We start from the raw sequence: 14,182 nt of genomic DNA on the forward strand, positions 1-14,182 counted from the left end.
ACTTCTATGTCTTTCTGTGACTCTTCCAGTCTCTCTGTATCTCTGTTGCAACCTGCTGATGACACTCTGTGACACTATAAGCTCAGTGGCCACTTCAGTCTGAGAAAATCCTGCTTCAAGCTTCGCAATGGCAAGGTACTGATCAATTGTTAGGTGTCATCTTGGTCTCATGATGTCAAAATGTGAACAACATGATGAGGAGGACTGTTTAAATACCAATTCTAATTGAACCAGAAGTGCAAAGAGCAGCAAGTGCAATAAAAAACAAGTTATATACAGATAACAATAGTGTAGAAAGTAGGAATAGTTATGTACAGATTATGTACAGATAAATTAAGTATACAGGTGTTTATATTGCTATATAGAGAGCAAATATACAGATGTACTGATGTATACATATATACAGATATGCAGATGTTCTGATGTATACATATATACAGATGAATTGTTTCTACATTGCTATACAGACGGAAAATGTACAGATGTACTATGAACAAGTATACAGATGTGCTACATATATACAAATTTACAGATGTATAGTAAACAGATCTGCAGAATGCTATGAATATAGCTCCAGAAGTGGAAGAGTAGTGCTAAGAACAGACTATAATAGTGAACAGTGTAAGTGTACAGTAGGTGTTTGTGAGATTGTGCTTTTAGCACGACAGCGTCGCGCTGATACTCGGCAACATGGTGCCGAGATCTCGCACTCACTGGAATAGTGACAGCACATCCCAGCAAGCGCGTCATAGAAGCGACGGGAGATCCGACTTGGATTCCCGCCAATTCTACACGTGTGCGGCGTTTGTTATGAATCCTGAGGGGGAAGTCCCCGCCGGATTTTATATAAAAATCCGGCCTGGGTCCCCCCCTCAGGAGCATACCGGGCCCTTAGGTCTGTTATGGGTTGTAAGGAGAGCCCCCCCTACGCCGAAAAAAACAGCGTAGGGGGTCCCCCTACAATCCATACCAGACCCGTATCCAAAGCACGCTACCCGGCCAGCCAGGAAGGGAGTGGGGACGAGCGACGCCCCCCCCCCCCCTCCTGAGCCGTACCAGGCTGCATGCCCTCAACATGGGGGGGTTGGGTGCTCTGGGGCAGGGGGCGCACTGCGGCCCCCCCACCTCAGAGCACCCTGTCCCCATGTTGATGAGGACAGGGCCCCTTCCCGACAACCCTGGCCGTTGGTTGTCGGGGTATGCGGGCGGGAGGCTTATCGGAATCTGGGAGCCCCCTTTAATAAGGGGGCCCCCAGATACCGGCCCCCCACCCTAAGTGAATGAGTATGGGGTACATCGTACCCCTACCCATTCACCTGCAAGAAAAGTGGTAAAAACACAAATAAACCACACAGTGTATTAAAATATTTTATTTTTCTGCTCCGGAGGCCGCCCCCTGTCTTCTTTATTAGCTCTTTTACCAGGGGGGGGCTCTTCTTCTTCCGCTATCCCGACGGGTCTTCTCCGCTATCCGGGGGGTCTTCTCAACTCTCCGGGGTTCTCCTTCTGTCTTCTCCGCTATCCGGGGGGGTCTTCTCAACTCTCCGGGGTTCTCCTTCTGTCTTCTCCGCTATCCGGGGGGGTCTTCTCAACTCTCCGGGGTTCTCCTTCTGTCTTCTCCTTCTGTCTTGTTGACTCGGCGCACCCCGGTTCTTCGTCTCGCGAGACTCGGCGCACCCCGGTTTTTCGTCTCGCGAGACGTCTCGCGAGACGAAGAACCGGGGTGCGCCGAGTCAACAAGACAGAAGGAGAAGACAGAAGGAGAACCCCGGAGAGTTGAGAAGACCCCCCCGGATAGCGGAGAAGACAGAAGGAGAACCCCGGAGAGTTGAGAAGACCCCCCCGGATAGCGGAGAAGACAGAAGGAGAACCCCGGAGAGTTGAGAAGACCCCCCGGATAGCGGAGAAGACCCGTCGGGATAGCGGAAGAAGAAGAGCCCCCCCCTGGTAAAAGAGCTAATAAAGAAGACAGGGGGCGGCCTCCGGAGCAGAAAAATAAAATATTTTAATACACTGTGTGGTTTATTTGTGTTTTTACCACTTTTCTTGCAGGTGAATGGGTAGGGGTACGATGTACCCCATACTCATTCACTTAGGGTGGGGGGCCGGTATCTGGGGGCCCCCTTATTAAAGGGGGCTCCCAGATTCCGATAAGCCTCCCGCCCGCATACCCCGACAACCAACGGCCAGGGTTGTCGGGAAGGGGCCCTGTCCTCATCAACATGGGGACAGGGTGCTCTGAGGTGGGGGGGCCGCAGTGCGCCCCCTGCCCCAGAGCACCCAACCCCCCCATGTTGAGGGCATGCAGCCTGGTACGGCTCAGGAGGGGGGGGGGGCGCTCGCTCGTCCCCACTCCCTTCCTGGCTGGCCGGGTAGCGTGCTTTGGATACGGGTCTGGTATGGATTGTAGGGGGACCCCCTACGCCGTTTTTTTCGGCGTAGGGGGGGCTCTCCTTACAACCCATAACAGACCTAAGGGCCCGGTATGCTCCTGAGGGGGGGACCCAGGCCGGATTTTTATTTAAAATCCGGCGGGGACTTCCCCCTCAGGATTCATAACAAACGCCGCACACGTGTAGAATTGGCGGGAATCCAAGTCGGATCTCCCGTCGCTTCTATGACGGCTCTGTCTCCATCGCGGCAAGCCAGCTCGGCGCTGGCTCCCGCGATGGGGCTCGTAGGTGCTCAATCTCGCCGAGAAAGAGAGCGAGATTGACACAAAATCGGGTTCACCTACTGTACGTACTATAAGTGTAAGTACGTACTATAACAGAGACTAATGCTATGACAGTGTCCCAACTATAGCAATAACCAATGTGAACATCCCGTGAATGTTGAGAATGAATAACAGTCATGATCATGGTCATTGGGAAGAATGGAGGGAAGAAGGGGTGTAGAGAGTTAAGTGAGTGTGGATGAAAAGGTTCAGCGGGAGACTGAGTTCAGTAGGGTGACAGCTGTGGGGAAGGAACGGTTTCTAAACCTGCTGGTTTTAGTCTAAAGGGTCCTGTGGCGCCTTCTTGAAGGAAGTAACTGGAAGAGTTTATTGTCAGGATGAGAGGAGTCCCTAAGAATGATGCGTGCCCGATGTAGACATCTTTTCTTGTGAATATCCTCAATAGCAGGAAATAGAGTGCCTATGATGCGTTGTGCAGTTTTCAACACCTGCTGCAAAGCCTTGCGGTCAGCAACAGAGCAATTCCCATACCAGACTGTAACACAGTTGGTCAGGATGCTCTCTATCGCCCAGCGATAGAAGTTACCCAGTATGTCAGCAGACAGGTGGTTTTTCTTCAGTGTCCTAAAAAAAAGAGGCGCTAATGTGCCTTCTTCACCAGGCTGGAGATGTTGGTTGACCAGGACAGATTCTAAGAGATGTAGGTCCCAGGAACTTAAAGCTGGAAACCCGTTCAACAGCCGTGCTATTTATGTGGATGGGGTCATGGGTGTCTCTCTTCTCCTTCTTGAAGTCCACAATGAGCTCTTTTGTTTTGCATGAGCAGGTTATTGTAAGTGCACCACTCAGCTAGGCGTTTTACCTCTTCCCTATAGTCAGACTCATCGTTGTCAGTGTTGAGACCAATCACCAGGGCTGGGACAAGGCCATTTGGTGCCCAGGGCGAAGATGGCAAACTGCGCCCCCCCCCCCGTTTTTAAGAAAGAATCAATGTTGTTTCAAAACAAGAATATACTTAAAGCAATAGAACAAAGGACTGTGGGACTTTGAAAGTCACAGACACTATAAAGTTCCCCCCCATCATCATGTGCCAGTATAAAGTCCCCCCCATCATCATGTGCCAGTTTTGTAATAAGCCCCCCCAATGTGCCAGTAACACTATTGTAAAAAAAAACAAAAAAAAAACACTTATACTTACCTAAGTGTCAGCGATGCGATGCAGCCTCTTCCTGTGTCCCACGCTGTAATGTAAGGCTCAGGCGGCACGATGACGTCATTGCGCCGGCCTCTGATAGGCTGCCGGCCTAGTGCCTGCAGCCAGGGGCGTACATAAAAATCACTGGGCCCCATAGCAGGAATCTAAATTGGGCCCCCATTCCCCTTTTATAGCCCCTCCCTTTGTTCCATGAACTATTCTTGCTGCTGCGTTTTATAATTTATGCCATCAGGGCCGGAATGGGATTACAAAACAGCCCTGGCACACAAAAGAGGTATAATAGATGCAGATGTATATTATATACAGCAGTGTACAGTTATGTGAGGTACGCGGTATAATAGATGCAGTGTGTACAGGTATATAGTATATTCCCTAGTGTTCTGATATGTGAGGTACAGGGTATAATAGATGCAGTGTGTACAGGTATATAGTATATACAGCAGTGTACTGATATGTGAGGTACGGGGTATAATATATGCAGTGTATACAGTATATACAGTAGTGTAATATGTGAGGTACGAGGTATAATAGATGCAGTGTGTACAGGTATATAGTAAATACAGCAGTGTATTGACACCTCGTACCTCACATATCAGTACACTGCTGTATATACTATATATCTGTACACACTGCATCTATTATACCTCGTACCTCACATATATAGTATATACAGAAGTGTACTGATATCTGTACACACAGCATCTATTATACCTCATACCTCACATATCAGTGCACTGCGGTATATACTATATATCTGTACATATTGCATGTATAATACTGTGTAATATATGCAGTGTGTGTGCATGTATGTGTGTGTATATATATATATATATATATATATATATATATACAGAGCAGTGTATTGATGTGACACATAGAAGGTATAATACTGTAGATGCAGTGTTTATAGAAATATGTGGTCAGTTATGCATTATAGTCACTGTGAGGTACATGAGGTAGTGGTAACTGTCTGAAGTAGTATACATGAGTGAGCAATGAGTAAAAACAGGGCATGGAGGGGGGGGGGGGGGGGTAAATGATGAAAAGTGGAGGACCTCCTCTTACCTCTCCATTCCAGTCTGTATGGATCAATACAGAGCTGCTTGTGAACTTTTAATACTTGCTGTTAGGGGTTGAAGGACCTGTGATGATGTCATCACAGGTCCTGGCAGATGTACCTTTGAAACCTAGGAACTACACCATTTTTGGTGCAGTTCCTTTGCTAGATTCTGCAGGACCTGTGATGTTGAAGATGATGTCATCACAGGTCCTGGCAGATGCACTGTTCTAACCTGGGAACTACACTTTACACTGTGCAGTTCCCTTACAGGACCTGTGATGACATCATCAAAGGTCCTTTAGCTTTAGAAAGGTAAACAGGAGTAATTAGGGGGCGGGGCCTCTCCTCCACTTCGGTGCCTGCCTGCAGCCTATCAGAGGAAAGGGAAGGGACACGCCTCTCCCTCCCCTGCACCTCCGCTGGCACAGACAGTTTACAATGGAGATGAGCGCAATGGAAGCGCTCATCTCCCTGTGCCCGGCGGCGGCTGCTCACTTGGGGGGGGTCATTTTAGTTGGGGGGGCACATGGGGGGGCACAGCATGATGTAGGGGGGGCTGTGGCCCCCTCTGGCCCCCCCCTGGCGACGCCACTGCTGCTGGCACTTCACCTGCGCCCCCCTCCTGTCCGCAAATGGTAGCGCCCAGGGCACCCGCTCCTTCGGCCCCTGCCTTGTACCGGCCCTGCCAATCACCGTGGTGTCATCTGCACAATTAATTATGGAATTGGATCCATACCTAGGCCTGCAGTCATAGGTGAAAAGGGAGTAGAGGAACACGCTCAGCACACAGTCCTGTGGAGTGCCAGTGTTGAGTGTGATGGTGGTGGAACTGTTATTTCCTGACCTAACATGCTGGGGTCTGTTGGTCAAAAAGTCCATGATCCAGTTACAGATAGGGTTGCTGATTCCAAGATCCACAAGTTTGGTGATCAACTTGGAGGGAATGACTGTATTGAATGCTGAGCTGAAATCAACAAACAGCATTCTTGCATACTGTAAGTATTCTTGTTGTCCAGGTGTGAGAGTACACAGTGAAGCGCTGTAGATACAGCATCCTCTGTACTCCTAGTGCTTCGGCATGTGCATTCAAAAGTTTAGAGAAGGACACATTAAATTTGTCTATAAAAGTTATAGTGCATTTTAGGTTCATCCTGAAATTTCACCCACAATACAAATATCCCTAATTTTTTGTGAGTAGTCTAACAACAATATTAATTAAGCTTTCAGGATGGTTGCTGCAATCTCCAGAACACACCAGCAAAGAGGCAGTAGTGGAGAACAGGGAAAGAAATGTGGACAATGCATACCATGAGGAGAATAACAGAAGTAGTACAAGAACATTTAATCCAATTATTGATCTCTAAAACATATTGGGAAGTAACTTCCTTTTTCAAACAATGGTGATTGCTACAACATTCTTTGATGTCTCCTTGAAGGGGGACACTATACAGTCTAATCTTCTCCTAATGCTTTCAGACTCCAAGATACTATGAAATGCACCATTGCAAAACTCTATACTGAACCAACCTCAAATGAATTATAGCACCCAAGAAAGCCATAGTAGTTAGTGGCCTATCCTCAGGAAGTCAGTGCAGAACTACACAGTTCCATCAAGTGTGTAGTGGACATCACTGCAGCATTTCTCCCTTTGACTCCAGTAGGAGCAGCAAGCTGTAGTAACTAGCTCCCTCCACTACACAGTTGATGGTGCTGTGTAGCTCCTGCACCAGAGCTACACCCAGGGGTGCGAGGGTGCCGGACCCCCACCCATCAGCCAGTAATGATCTATCATGAAGAAAGCCCCTTCAAGTTACATCCCCTCAGGTCACATACGCTGCGGATTTACCGCCACAGATTTCAATATGGAAAATCTGCAACATTTAAACAAACCTCATTCATATGCTGAGTAAAAAAAGTCTGCAGCAGAAATTTACCTGCAGTGCGGATTTCAATGGATAGGTTGAAATCTGAGACACATCTGCATTAAAATCCATAACCAATGGAAAATCTGCCCTGAGTGGCTATGCTTTTAATGCTATATGCACCCATACGGGAATTGCTGTGGGTAATTTCTGAAGCAATTCTGCAAGAGTCCAGAGGGAAATCTGTAGTAGCAAAGCTACACCAAATTAAGTGCAGATTTGCTTCCTGCTGTGATGCCATCTAATCCTGTGTGTTTGTTGGAGCCTGAGACTGGCTGCAGTAGAGACATCATTGCAGGAAGCCTCATCCCACAGAAACTGCCATTGGGGGCAGGCCAGCAAGCAAAGGGAGATGAGTACAGGGATTTATATTTTAAAAAGTCTCTTTTTTTTAATTATTTTTTTTTTTTTTATAAATCTCTTTATTGAAGTGAGAATCATTACAGGTTATACATGTAGTCAATAAAACATGAATAACTGTTCATTTACAGATTAATGATGTATAAAACAGTAGGTTTCTGCACATTAATTCTCAAATCAAAACAACATTTTTCCCATTTTTCGCCCATTACCTTACTCCAAGACCCATTTCCCACCCCTCCCATTGCCCTCCCTTATGCCTCCCAACCCCTTTACCCTACTCTGGGACTATGTCGATGTATCCTCTTTGATCCTTTCTTATATTGTTTTTGATAAAAAAAAAACCTTCTAGGCCTCTAGCTTCCCTAGTTTATTAGCTAATTGCGCTTCTAAGTACCATTTGGTCATTTTGAAAGGGGTCATGAGTTCTTGGATTTCGCAGTTTGAAAGTCGCTTTTCTATAAAGTCTCTCCATTTCTTGATAAATTTTCCTATTAATCCCTCCTTATCCCGCTCCACTTCTAGCCTTTCAAGGTACAGAACATTTTTCATAATCCCTAACACTTCTGCCCATGACGGGACTTCTTCTACCAACCAATGCCTCAGAAGAGCCTTTTTTACTGCCATCAGCATTATGTGAACTCCCCCTTTAGTTACCACAGCTCCTACATCTTCTTCTTGATTTATTAGTATATAATGAAAAATGCATTGTTGCGGTTTTAGGCCTACTACCTCCCCCCAAATTTCCTTTATTGCTCCTATCGCTCTTTGCCACAATGGTTGCACCTTTGGGCACTCCCACAAAGCATGTAGAAGCCCAGCTTTCGGGAGGATACATTTGGGGCAATGCCGCAGATAATGGGCAGGAGCATCTTGATACGACAGGTTAAAGGCATACGTTGCCCTATGTAAAATCCGCAATTGTGTTTCCCTCCATTGCTCGTTGCAAACTGCCTTTCGCACTAATTCTAGACCATCCCTCATTTGTCTTGGTATGTTTGGGTCATTTAATTCCCTGACCCAAGGTTTAAAGGCCTCCTTTACCACTCCTATCATCTGTATGCCATGTAACCTTTGATATAATTCTGAGAGGGACATATGCGACCCATCTTTGCCCAGTAACGCTGCGAACCAAATAAGCCTATCCGGTTCGCCCAGTGAAATTGCCTGTGCCTTACAGTAGCTCTGAATTTGCAGAAACGGGAGGTAGTTAGCATCTGATAGGTCATATTGTCCCTTCACCTGTTCCCAGGATAACAATTGGCAGCCAGTACTTTCTAGTAGATCGCTAAGTTTCATGATGTTTTTCACCCTCCACTCTTGGAACAGCATATTATCCCTACCCTGTGGGAATGCCGGCAGTGACCATAGTGGCATCTTGGATGAGACATAATAGGGAAGACTATATATTTTCCTGATCGACTTCCATGCCACTATGGTGTCTTTCAGGAGGATGGATTGCCTGATCGATATTGGGAGATCTTTTAGCTTTGTATGTAGTAGGGCAACTAAGTTCCACGAACCGACTAATCCTTGTTCTATCTTGATTGCCGAATAATACCCAGTTTCCCATACCCAATCCCTGACATGTCGGAATAAGGCTGCGAGGTTATAATGACGGATGTTCGGCATTTGTAGCCCTCCCTCCCATTTCAACATTGTCAATTTAGCGTAAGAGATGCGTGGTCTCTTGGCTTTCCACAAGAAGCGGTTGAAAGCTCTCTGAATCCTTTGGACGTCTGTGTGTTTTATCAATAGCGGAATTGTCTGTAATGGGTAAAGTAATTTCGGGAAGCTCACCATTTTAATCAAGTGTGCTCTGCCACATAAGGATAGGGGTAATTCTTTCCATTTCTCCAACTCACCCTCAATCTTTAGAAATAAAGGGGGATAATTTAATGTATATATTGATTCAGGGGTACGCCCTATTTTGATACCTAAGTAAGTAATATAATCTTTTCTGATTTCTACTTTAGATTGTATCCAGTCTTTTTGGTTAGTCTCCCGTCCTAAAAATAATATTTGGCTCTTGTCAACGTTGATCTTATAACCCATTGCTCTCCCATATGTGATTAAAGACTCCATCACCTGATCTAGTTGATGTTCCGGTGCTCCTAGATATATCAGGATGTCATCCGCGAAGCAGCTCTTTCAGTTCCTGAGTACCCACTTTAATCCCCTCAAACGTATCAGATTGTATCATTAGTCTAGCTAAGGGCTCCATTGCTAGATTAAAAAGCAAGGGAGACAATGGGCATCCCTGCCGTGTGCCCTTACCTAGCTTGATGGTCTTTGACAGAAAGCCCGGTACATAGACTTTCGCTAGTGGATTCTCATATATTGCCCTTAGGTAGTTCCTAAAGCTGCCCTTTATGTTGACCTTATCTAGTACCATATCCAACCACTGCCAGCTAACGTTGTCAAACGCCTTTTCGGCATCGATCGCTAGCAGTGCCGGTTTATAGTCTCTCAGACCCCTCTTATTCTCACTTAGAACTGCCAAAACTTTCCGGATGTTGGTCACCGCTGATCTACCCTTCATAAACCCCACTTGGTGAGGACCTATCAAATCAATTATACAAATGGCTAACCTGTTTGCTAAGATTTTAGATAGGATCTTGACATCTTGGTTTATTAACGATATCGGTCTATATGAGCCTGGTTGAGTTAGATCTCTACCTGGTTTTGGAAGCACTTTTATATAGGCTAATTTACCCGTGTTTGGCAAGCTTCCCCCCTTCAAAATGTCATTGAATAGGCTAGTCAAGGTCGGGGATAATTCCTGGCTAATTGCTTTATAAAATTCGGCTGGATATCCATCAGGGCCCGGAGCCTTGCAATTAGCTAGGGATTTAATAGTTGTTTTTACTTCCTCCTCGCTTACCTCACGGTTCAGCGCCTCCAGTACTTCCCTTGAAAGTTTTGGCAGTTCCACCTTAGCCAGTAGGTCACTAGCTCCCTGGGCGTCAAAAGGATCCTTGGTGTACAATGATTGAAAAAAGTCCCCCAATGTATCCATTATATCTCTTGGTTGGGTACATATTTTTCCCAATTTATCCTTTAACGGATGCATTGGAGGCTGTTTGGTAAATGGACGAGTTAAGTTCGCCAATAGCCTTCCTGACTTATTGCCATGGCGAAAGAATTTCGCTCTCTGGTAATCACCATACCATTTTTCTTGTCTTTCGGCACAATAGTCAAAGTTATGTTTGGCTGTCACCCATAATAGCTTGTTGACCTCTGTGGGGGTTTGCAAGAAGTTTGTGTACGCCTCTCGTACCTGTATGACGGCTTCCTCATATTTAATCCTTGCCTCCTTCTTTTTCCCTATCGTATGAGATATTATGCGACCCCGCAACACAGCTTTAGCTGCGTCCCAAAAGAGAGCTTGATTAGATGTATGTTCCGCATTATCTTGTGAGTATTCCCACCACCAACCTCTAACTTTATCTATAAACTCTTTATCATTGGACAAATGTTGAGGCAGCCTCCAAATATATTCCTGTCCCCTAGGGACGGTGTCCATAATTTCCATGATCACTGGGGCATGGTCAGAGATTAGTAAGTCAGAAATCTCAACCATCTTGACTCTTGACAGTAGTCTCGATGATGTAAAAAAATAGTCAATCCTCGACCATGACCCCTGCGCATGAGAAAAATGGGTGAACTCTCGGTCCATTGGGTGATAATGACGCCATGCATCTAGTAGCCCCGTATTCTGTAATAACGGGAGTAAGGTCTGAGCACGATTTTGGTTACTTATAGCCCCAGGGGTTTCCCGCCTCCTATCCTCTGGCTCATTGTGCACCCTATTAAAATCTCCTGTTACCATTATCATTTGGGAATCCTCTTTCAAGATCTCCACCTCCAGTCGTTTATAAAACTCCGTCTGGGACGCATTGGGGGCATAGATGTTGTGAATGACCATCTGACCAACGGGTGAGTCTAAACATATGCGCATCCATCTCCCTTGGTCGTCCGTCAACGTGGACTTGATAACATATTGTAAGCGTTTGTGTAATAGAATAACGACACCCGCCTTTTTACCAATCGAGGACGAACCTACCACCTGTCCCACCCACAATCTCTGCATCCTCCAAAAGTCTGCTTCTTCCAGGTGAGTCTCCTGCAAAAATGCAATATCAATCTTAAGTTTTTTAAGATGGCGTAGCACCGCCATGCGCTTTGAGGGGGATCTGAGACCCTTAACGTTCCATGTGGCCACTCTCATAAAGATTTGATATTATAGATCTCTGCAGGAGAGTCAACCCAAAACAGATAGCAACGGTACCTCACATAGCATTTTTTGAACATCTTGGTCTCGACCAGTCCCAGAGTAGTTTTTCCCTCCCCCCTCCCTCCCCCCTTCCCAACTCCTAGCCCCACAACATTAACATCATTTCTGTTAACTTCACTTTTTTCGCGCATATTTTCGTGTAGCTGTCGTTACTACAGTAAAACCAGAACTAACTGTCTCAAGGACAATTACATAAATTCTCCTAACCCTCCAGCCCTTAACTTATGACATAACAGTTGTTGGCATATCAGAACATTAATGAACTATGAGTCTTTTGACATCTCACGTGTTCTTTCAAAGGCGCTTTGCGGCACTGCTTTCGATCCCACAGACACAAGCCTCAGGTGACCTCATTTCTGTCTAGGTCCTCTTCCTCTGATCGATGCTGTTGATCTCTGGGAAGGTGGGGGAATCATGTCTGAGAACAGCGGGTCAGACTCCAAAGCCTCCATCGCCTCTCCTGGTGAGTGGAAGGTATCGATTGTGCCATCTTGACGAAAGATTCTTAGCGTCGCTGGGTACATTAGGGCAAATTTGACTTTATGTTGAGCCAAAGAGGAACAAATATGCGTGAACTCCCTCCGTCTCTTGGCCACTTCAGCCGAATAGTCACTGAATAAAAGAACCTTCTTTCCCCGAACCAGTAGGGGTGGCGCGTGACGCCTGATTTTCGACAGTATGGCCTCTTTGGCAGCGTAGTTTAAATACTTCACGATTACCGCTCTGGGCCGTGTGTTATCTGAGCGCCCTCCCGTCGACATCAGCGGTCCTAGGCGATGCGCCCTTTCCACTATGCACGAGCCTCTCAGCCCCAGCGCTTGCGGGATTTCCACCTCACAAATATCTGCCAACTGGTTTGGAGGAACCGACTCCAGTAGTCCAACTATTCTTAGGTTGCTCCTCCGGGAGCGATTCTCCAGGTCATCAACCTTCTCTTTTAAATACTGGTTACTGCGTACGAGTTCGCTGATACTGTTATGTGCTTTTTCCAGCTCTTCTTCGGTTACCATCACCCTCTGTTGCACTTCGGCGATCTGGGAGGTGTGCTGGGTCACTTCAGCCTGTAGCTGCTTTAAGGCCAAAGACACTGTGGCCTCTAGTGAGGCCTTAATATCTGGTGCCAGGAGTTTGGCCACTTCTATAGCCATCTTTTTGCATGAAGAAGTTAACTCCTCATCATTATTCGGCCCTGTGCTACATTCTACTTCCTCCTCATCTGAACAGGAGGCTTCCGCGCTCTTCTGTGTTGGCTGGGAAGTCGATCTGGTAAGTCTCTGGTGCTTATCTTGCGTTGGCGCCATCTTGCCTCGGCTTCTCGATTCCTCTCCTGACCGGAGTAACGTTGGAAACTCGTTCTGAGAGCCGCCTCTGACCAAAAATTTTTCCATGGGTCACCCCTGTCTCCTTAAGGGGTATGTTTAGGCACTTTACAGTCCCGATGTACGGCGGCTCTATGGATTTTGGGCCGGTAGAGCGGAGCTCCGGTTATTAGCGTCTATCCATGCGCGCGCCGGAAGTCCCTTAATTTATTTTTTATTCAGGCCTTCCGGATTTTGCTGTTGATTTTAGGATGATCCTCTGCTGTAGATATTTCCCAAAGAGTCCGGTGGGTCAAGTAAAAATTCACAGCAATTCTGGGTCAGAAGTTGACATGCTGCAAATTTAAAAATCTGCACAGCAGGTCATTTCTCTCAGAGAATGTATTCTGGTATTCTAGTTCTATAACAAAATAATAACAAAGACAGGTACACTCTGCGGTCTTACTAAACCCTCAAACGGTGTAGGACATGTCTGAGCCCGAGCACCACGCCAAGGTTTCTCAAGTAGCTCGGGGACCTAACACTCACCTACCTGTGCCATATGGGCAATACCAGGAGCCAGTGGGCAAATTACAGGAGCATGAGGCCGACTCACAAAAAACTCACCAGTTACCTCCAGCATGTAACTGATGAGTTGTTTGTGAGTCGGCCTCATGCTCCTGTAATTTGCCCACTGGCTCCTGGTATTGCCCATATGGCACGGGTAGGTGAGTGTTAGGTCCCCGAGCTACTTGAGAAACCTTGGCGCGGTGCTCGGGCTCAGACATGTCCTACACCGTAGGACATGTTGGCTAATCTCTCAATTTTAAAATCAGTTTGAGGGTTTAGTAAGACCGCAGAGTGTACCTGTCTTTGTTATTATTTTGTTATATTGCTATATTGATTATCACATCCACATAATTGCTATCTTGTGTAGGATGTCTATTGTGGTATTCTAGTTCTCTACGGATATTCCATCCACAAATCCGGACAGAAAATCTTCAGCAATTCCAGAAGGGGTTTTCTGGTAGAGAAATAACATTTTATTTACCCCATGACAAAATTGTAGATCAATGTATTACAGTGTATAAAGGAGTCAGAAGAGATAATGATATTAATAAAAAATATGTTTATTTAGTTATGTTGTTTCACAATATAGCGTAGTTAGTTACATGTCGTGAGATGGGTATCGTTTGGGAGAACTGATATCTGCCATTGAAACAGTTAAACTGTGTGTGGTAAGACTTGGGTGTGTCAGACACAGGATAAGCAGGGTTGATAGCCTGTTTTTTTTTTTTTAGCCATAGCTAACATAGATTGTAAAATACGTACTGGGACCTGCTTATACTGGA

This window comes from Bufo bufo, chromosome 4 (assembly GCF_905171765.1).
Source record: "Bufo bufo chromosome 4, aBufBuf1.1, whole genome shotgun sequence".
Taxonomy (NCBI): Eukaryota; Metazoa; Chordata; class Amphibia; order Anura; family Bufonidae; genus Bufo; species Bufo bufo.